The sequence below is a fragment of the Aristolochia californica genome, unplaced genomic scaffold (assembly GCF_029961685.1).
Source record: "Aristolochia californica isolate CCGP_79_NKW_82.1479 unplaced genomic scaffold, dmAriCali1.0.hap1 SCAF_57, whole genome shotgun sequence".
Taxonomy (NCBI): domain Eukaryota; kingdom Viridiplantae; phylum Streptophyta; class Magnoliopsida; order Piperales; family Aristolochiaceae; genus Aristolochia; species Aristolochia californica.
This window is the reverse complement of record NW_027182254.1, coordinates 55,001-63,118: the sequence shown is the minus strand read 5'-3', so window position 1 is coordinate 63,118 and position 8,118 is coordinate 55,001. Positions and strand designations below refer to the sequence as shown.

Here is an 8,118-nt window from a genome sequence, read left to right as displayed (position 1 = left end):
TTGTTTTCGCATGTTCTTCTGTTTATAACGATAACGATTTATGATCTATAAGTATAAAGTCTAAAGGAGAAAGACTTTTTTCATTGTTCGAAAGATTCTCAATCGATTTGGCAATAACCACAGGATTACTAGTAATCCGTGTCACTGTCACTATATATCATATCTATGATGATATGATATATATATATCATTCGTGTCTCTGTTACAATACGGCGATCAAAAATGGTTCGAATGAAATCAAACAAAGAAAGACGAAATAAAGAAAGATTTGGAGGCTGTACACCTAATTTTCCTGGGATTGTAGTTCAATCGGTCAGAGCACCGCCCTGTCAAGGCGGAAGCTGCGGGTTCGAGCCCCGTCAGTCCCGATCCGATGAATCGATCAATTCATTTATCCATTTTCTGTGAGGAGGGGGGACAAAGAGCAGGATCTAATTCCCAGCAGGACTGGAGGATCCTTCTATCGTTTCGCATTTCTCATCGGACAAATAAGGTCAAGGAAAGAAAATGACAATAACTAGTACTGATTGATGGGGGAGAGACATATGTAGGTTGGTACAATCGGAGGTATCACCATACCATATTCAGGATTCAAAGAGATACCCGGAAGGTCTGGCTTTTTTCTATTTTTCAAGAACAATCGAATAGAGTACCCATATGTTTCCCGGGAGCATGGTTCCCGAAGGCCAGATGAACTCGAAAGTCAGTCCCTTCCACCCTCCGCGAAGAGACTCGTATGAAAGGAGAGGAATGAACGCCTACCGTTGACCGGCTTCCATTTCGGTCCACACTGCCTTCTAAAAGACGAGAGATGCTGTCCCCTCATAGTGTCAGAAGGAAAGAGTCAACGAAGAGCACTAAAGAGTCTACTATTATGGGAGCCGGTTTAGCTAATGATGGCTTCACTTCCCCTTTCTTGACTTTATTCCACACGCTCTTTAACTTAGAACAATTTCTATCGGCTCCGGCTTCAAAGGTTGTTTGTTTTATTCCAAGCCCACCTCCTGCTCTCTCCTAGTCAGAATTTTTGCGCCTTCTATCGTACGGCTCCAGTGCGATTTTGTAAAAACTAAATCCCATCCCCATCCCATCGTCAGCATGCTCTCTCTATCTCTTTTCTCTTGTCATGCCGGCCGATAATCTTTTTAAGTAGCAGACCTCTCCATATATTCTTCCCTTCGTTCTCTCTTTGTTCCCAGTGAGTTCTAAAAAAAGAGCGATTTCTTAGGATACGTTGATGGCACTCATACCACCCATACGTGCTATCGTCCACAAGCTTCAAGTCGAAGGGGTTCCGAACATGGGGCTATCTAAATATGGAAGAAGGCACGAACTCCTATTCTGCTACGAAGTCTTTCTGGCTCTTGCATCCTTCATCATTAAGGCAAAGAATGCAATAGATAAAGATGTCATAGCCTTGAAGTGAAGGTAATAGGTTTAGGTTGTGTATGGGCTGCTTTTTCCACTGAGAGAGTCGAGGCTCATGTAGATAGCATTCGCTCCAGGTCTTTGCTGAGGAAGGAAGTCCTCAAACGAAAAGGTTGATTGTAAACCGAACTGAGAAAGTCCAATAGAGAGGCGAAGTTGTGGTCTTCCATGAAATTCAAAGGGGTGGCATCGTTCAAATCCATAAATGAATGAATGCAATCACTACGAAAGGTGGGATCTTCCCTAATAACCTATACTTCGGATTTCCTAGTAAAGAATCGAGATTGCCTTGATCACCCTACCTGTCGATGAAAGCCAACTCCAACTCAAGAACAAGAGGAAGTGCTTCGAAAGTAGACTTTTATTCCGCTTTTATCTTAAAAGTATCCACGGCCTTTCCGGCTCACAATGATGTTGGAGGGGCGCCTTGAGGGACAAAGTTCAATCATAAAGCACTTTTCCTCGCTTTCAAAACGCCTAATATTTCCACTGGACATCACACAGGCATGATATTCTACCTTACTCTTACTAATGGTGCTGGTGCAGTCTCGCTTGCTTAGATCAGATGCAAGCATTTTGCATTTGCCTTAGTGCCATGAAAGTATGATCCTTATTGTCAACCGATTACACGCATGCTTACTCCTTCGCCTTGCAGCGGCGGCATCTGTCAACTATACTGACGCGGAACCGAATTCCCTGATAGTGCTGTCTTACCAAAAAAGGTTCCTCAGCAAGACAAAAGGCGAGATATTATCTTGAAAAAAAAGATGATCTATGTCTATCTATTGATAATAATGCGATGCTTCCATCATCCTGTCAGTTCGATGACTAGGGCATCCATAACTATTTTTCTAAGAATGTATAGAGCCACCCCGTCGGATCATATTTGACTTTCGAATAGCGTAGAAGCCAGGTTCTATCAAAGCAGACTCTTTCACTCCTGGAAGCAGGAAGATTCCCCACCCCAGTGGGAGTCCGGGCCCTGTCTCAGTCCCAGTTTGGCTTCCCCCTACCTCTTGCATGATGAAGGACCCGCGTAGAAAGCACTTATCCAAGGAGGATCTCTCTTGACATTTCTATTTGAGAAGTATAGTCCGTGCGTCGAGCCCTATTTCTATGTGTTGGAGTTGGGCTGTGATCCTGTCTTTGAGTGGGGGGAATCCGGGGACGAGGGTTCCCATCTCTCTGCCTTTAGCGGGGAAGTGAACACCACTCCGCTGAATAAGGGAAGGGGCAGAAAAGCTTATCCTCTTGAGGGTGGACGTAGTGAAGGCAAGGAAGCTCGAGTGAAACGGAGTTCACAACGGAAGAGTGATGGAATGCCAAAAGTCGAATCAGGGGAGATAACCGAAAGAAGGTCTATGCGGTGTAGTTGTAGAAAGGATAGGGTGCCGAGGCCCTCCGCTTGCTTACTTGTGTTAGTTAGGGGCGTAGCGAGGAGAGAGGGTAGGGTAGATTCGCTTTGCTTTGATTCCGCCGATGGAGTTAAGTTAAGCCAACAATGGGATCGATATACCCGATCCAAGACGAGTATCCTCGCATCTTTCGAAGTTGACAGGGGGCCTTCGATCGACCATGGGGCCTTTACCAGTGAACAAGGTTCTATCTTTCTTTTCTAAACTAGGAGAGGGAGGGGCGAACGTTTCCTCTCGCTCCTTCCTTTCAGTCGAGCTGGAGTTGTAACAGTCTATCTAGCCTATCTAAAGTAAAGAGCTACCTCTCCCTTCGGTCCCCTCTTGAACTCAGTTTCAATTAATCGATCCTACCTTTTAGTCTTCACTCCCTAGGACTGACGGGCGAGCTACCAACTTTAACTGAAATTCAGAATGATTTAAGAAATCAAAGTTAACTAGAGATAGCTTCTACAACGTAGCTCGTTCCCTAGCTTCACTCATTCCCTCTCGTTACAAGTATATAACTCGTATCTATCGGAACTTGTGCATAGAGCTAGCGTTTGGTTCTCTTTCCTAAACGCCTCTTCGGCATCTTCTCCACTTTTCAATTGAGTGACCTAGACGCCCTACACTAAATCAATATCTGATACATCTATGTTCGTTTTCCGGGGAATTCAATTAGCACAGTGGGACGATGCATATGTAGACTAGCCTAGTTAGAACTAGAACTTACCTCTCGAAAAGAGTTTGACACGCCTTCCTGTTAGTCGAGCATCTTCTCCACTTGTAACAGTCTATCTAACAGTCTAGCTCCCGGCTTCCCCTTACGCGAATATACCATACCTGCGGCACCCTCACTCAACAACTCAGTCTGAAGCCCCTTACCTTAGGATCTTTGCTTCGGTCTATTTACCAATTACCAAATAGACTTTAAGTAATCTCTCTCTCCTTATCCTCACTTCCTCTCCCTTCACTTCCTATTTCCGATTCCTCTCAGTCGCCGAGGCCTGGGTTAGAGAAAATTTCCCCTTTACCCGCTAGAAAGCACTCATAAAGAAGACAGAAAAGAAAGACGCAGTCTTCTCTGTGCGCTTGGGAGCGCAGCTTTCAGGAGTTGAAACAGCGGTTGATAAGGGTAACGCCAGGACCGGTGCCCTTATCAACCGATAAGCTGCATCCTCGTCTTCGTCTGGGCTAGCTTGGGCTATGCGCTATAGGGCTTGGGCACATCAATGGCACATCAATAAGAGTTACAAAGACGAAGACGAGAAAGCTATGTCTGCGTCTTCCTAACTCTTACTGATCTACGATCCTATCTCTTTCAGAGTGAATTGAATAGGAACGAGTTCTTGTGGAAGTGGAAGAAGCGGGTCGACAGTAAGGAGAAAAAGAAGCTAAGCGGGCACTAAAGCTGCAAGTAAGCTCTCGAGCTAGCTTCCTTGCCGTATCCATAGTTGCAGCCTCCGCTTCCCCGCCCGGTACTTGAATTTCGTATTCGGTAGAAAAGGCTACCCTCGCGAGCTTATTCATGAAGGGACATCGAGTGCAATCTGTTCCTCGCCCTCGTCCACTAGACATGCTACCTCGATTTTAGCGACCCATGCTTCATAAGTAGGTCCCGTGCCGTGCCACCTAGCTCTGCATAGATTGGTCGGGTAGGTGTGCCGATTCACCCCTTCCCCAGGAATGGGGTCTCTGGCCTTTATCTCTGTGATGATACTACAAGGCTGGTTCTTGTGCCCGCAGTGTCCCTCCCTCGCTCTGTCCCCGACTCTTGTGAGCCTGGTGCCTTACTATTGGATTGGCGCCGTTGTTTGCCTGAGCCTGTGAAGCGGTAGAAACGATCGCTACCATCTTGCACTCAATCGAAAGGACCCTGCCTATTATACCAAAAGGGCTTCGATTGGCCCCGTGCATAAAAAAGAGATTTAAGGGATGAGGCTTTCGATCAAGAAACCTTGGACTCCCGAGTGCTCGCCGACACACTACTTCCTATAGACAACCATAGCCATCGCTTCCAAAACCGATGGTCGAGGGGATCAAACACATGCATGGTCAACAAGCGTGGTCATAAGCAAAGCTTAGTCCATGGTTTTCGGACCCGTCGGTATATGGAATAAGCTAGTAAGTAAGGTGGAGGACAGGTGGCTCGGTGCTCATGGTTATCGCTCGGCTCACTCATAGGTTTTTCGGAGTCCGGATTTGTTTGATTTCGGTCCTACCCATACCTAGTTCCATCTCTGGTATTTCGAACGTGTTTAGCGACGATTCCCCCATCGATCTGAGAGTGAGCCTACCCACTTACGGTTCAGAGAGTTCCTTATCGACTATCGCCTAACGGAGAAAAATCAAAGAGAGACCTTGTCAGAGAGGGGTCATCAGCAATGGATAAGCCGGGGTTCCCTTTCACCATATAGCCTCTATGCTAGCCTACCGGTGACCGGCTAGCGACCAGGCACTGCCGGTGACCTCTTTCCTCCCCGAGCAGCATTTATGTTCGTCCAATTCGGACGTCCTTCTGCTCTTTCCACCGTTTCTACTTCTTATTCAGTAATCTCAGAAAGTCCGGTCTCAGACCAGCAAGAGTGATAGACTGACCCTACCCCAGCCTTTTCCAGGTAAGATCTCAGCCAAATGAGCCTGATCGTAACAAGCTTTGATTAGATCAATAGGACAAAAAGATGGAAATTTGCTCTCTACTAGCTGCCCAGTTCATAGAATGGATCGCTCAAGAAGAGCACTTTTCGGGCATAAGATAGCGAAGTTTTATACTCTCACGAAGGGATCCAGAAATGGACTGAAACTCGTGATTTGATGATTAAAGATCAACCTAGTCAACATGGCCTATGAAACCACTCTCATATCGATTATTTAAGTAGGTGAGAAAAGGCTTTCTTTTCTTGTGCCTTTGACGCAGGTGCCAAAACCAAAACAGATGGGTCCATTGATAGATAAAAGCCAGGTTGGTGGCTAAGGGGTACACTCAAGAGTATGGGCTTGATTATGAGGAAACCTGTGCACCAGTAGCAAAGTTCAGTTCTAACCCTTATTGAGAAACTGTTGCTGCCGCTAGAAAATTGCCTATGTATCAGCTGAGGAAGGCCTAGTCTCTCCCAGACAACTTCGCTCAAAGTTGTGCTTACTGTCGGATATGGTGAGTTCGTTCCCTCTCTCACCCCGGAGTACCTGTGGCGGTCCACCCGGCTATTCTTTCTGGCATAGGCCGACCAAGAATGCTTTCCTTGCAATAACGGGCGCGATAGATACGACCGAGCGCAGCCCACGCGTGGTACTTGACAGGGGACTGGGGGTCAAGGCTGGCGCTACTTTCTCGCTCCCTCCAGAGCTCTCCCTTGACTGAGTCAGAATGTACTTTGCTGTCAGGAGCTTCTCCCTCAGGTAGTTTCCTGAGAGCATTCAATGGAGCTAGCCCGAGGGCATACTAGCTGCTTTAGTGCCCGAGGGCATACTAGCTGCTTTTGTGCCCGAGGGCGTATGCCCAACTCCCTTTATTTAGGGTCTTTCCAAGTTCTTTACCCTTCCAAAGTCAATCCCCTGCTTCATTCAACTAGCCTAAGTCAAAAGTCTCGTGCAAACTCTCATTCCCCTTACCGCGTAGTTTAGCTAACGCCAAAATCAAAGTCCCATCCAGCCAGTAAACCTTTAGCGCACCCCAATCGAGCCACTTTTAGCGCACTTGAGTCGCTTATAGCGTATACAATCACTGAGCATACGTTGCGAATGGGCTCTCGCATACATCCTGAGATCGCTTCGCTAGGGCGCGGCCGGATGGGAAAGACCACAATCGCTCTTCAGGGACCGGGGGGAAGACTACTGGATAAAGAGAAAGACAGCACAGGGTGCACTACCTAGAGGCCACGTTTTTTAAATTTTGATGATGACGTGCTTGCATTCCAACTCCCGTAGGGTGTAAAGCAACGTTCTTCATTATCGTTTTCCAGTTTCCCTCAGGGTATAGAGTAGGTATGTAGCGTTCTGGAGATGAAGTTGCAAGAAGTACAGAGTCGATGTTCTAGAATGTTTTTGGGCATGTGCACGTGGAGAACTAACGGAAGTGTCGAAAGTGAGTTATATGCACATGGGGATATGGGACGCGTGTATAGTTCTCATTGGAAAGGAATCAGCTGAATATTCCTTCTGTCTCCCGCCTGACATGACACAGTTTGACACGCGGTGATACGGCTCCAAATCTATATAAGTAGAAAAAAAAGAAAGAGAACAAGCACGCGGGAAAAAGCAAAATAGACCTATCAGAAATGAGACTGCGACTGCTATTGTCTTCTTTGGGTTTGGGGGAAACTGAGCTCGAACGAGCGCACGAGAACAGTTCGATTCTCTCTCCCGATCAGGAGACCCAGCTTGCTGGTCTCATTCGGCTGATGGCGCAACGCAAAAAGGTCATTCTTTGAACTAACTTACTAAAGAGGGGGTTGGTTTGGTGTAGTAGAACTGTGGAAAGAATTTACTGGCTAGCTCTCTGAATGACGAAACGGATTCCGGGGATAGCGAAGTGAACCAGTCCAGGTCCCTCCATACTTTTTTTCAACAACCTGAGTTGGATGGGATCGTCACTGCTAAATTCTTGCCCTACCCCTGTCTAACTTTCAAATGATTTAAAATGCGCCATAAATAGAATGCCTCTTCCGTTAGACTTTTGAAAGACAGAACTATGTACGCCTTAGTGACTCCTTTAGGTCCGTTAAAGTGAGTGTTACGAAGGGACCCTTAGGTAAGGGGCTTTAGAGTCCATAGGAGTTAAACGGCTTGTTTGTCGGTGTTGGCAGTGGCTTTCCCAGGCCCCTCTGTTGACAATCCTTATCTTTCAGAGTACGAGAGGAACAAGCAACGGCTTTCGCGCTGGATCAAAGCGGTCCCGGATCAGGCTCCAGGGAAGAGATAGCCCTTCGGATCCTGGTTCCAGTCTTAGCCGGTCCTACCTCATCAGAACAAGCAAGAACTACTGCAGCTTTCGAACGAACAAGATCAAAGAAATATTGTTCATGTTTAACTGAATAACTAAATAAAATAGATAGACCTTTCTCTTCGTCTCAGGTCGATGGATCTTCTCAATTGGAAGATCTCCTATATGGAGAATACACATTCCAGGTGACCGAGCCTAATTCTAATTGTTTAGTTCCGAAGCAAAGATATCCGCGGGGGCCGGTTCGTCCTATTCAGATATTCACGACCAAGAGGTACTGGATTATCTTTCGGATAGGCCCTGAAAGGAGAAGGAAGGCTGGAATGCCAACAGACGTCTATTATCTAATTCACC

The 8,118-nt window shown here is 46.6% G+C and overlaps 1 non-coding gene across 1 annotated transcript; it reads left to right on the top strand.

Moving 5' to 3' along the window:
- Positions 1 to 294: 294 nt before the first annotated feature.
- On the top strand, positions 295 to 368 carry TRNAD-GUC (transfer RNA aspartic acid (anticodon GUC)). The gene has a single exon. It is a non-coding gene; the product is annotated as a tRNA-Asp (tRNA).
- Positions 369 to 8,118: the final 7,750 nt, after the last annotated feature.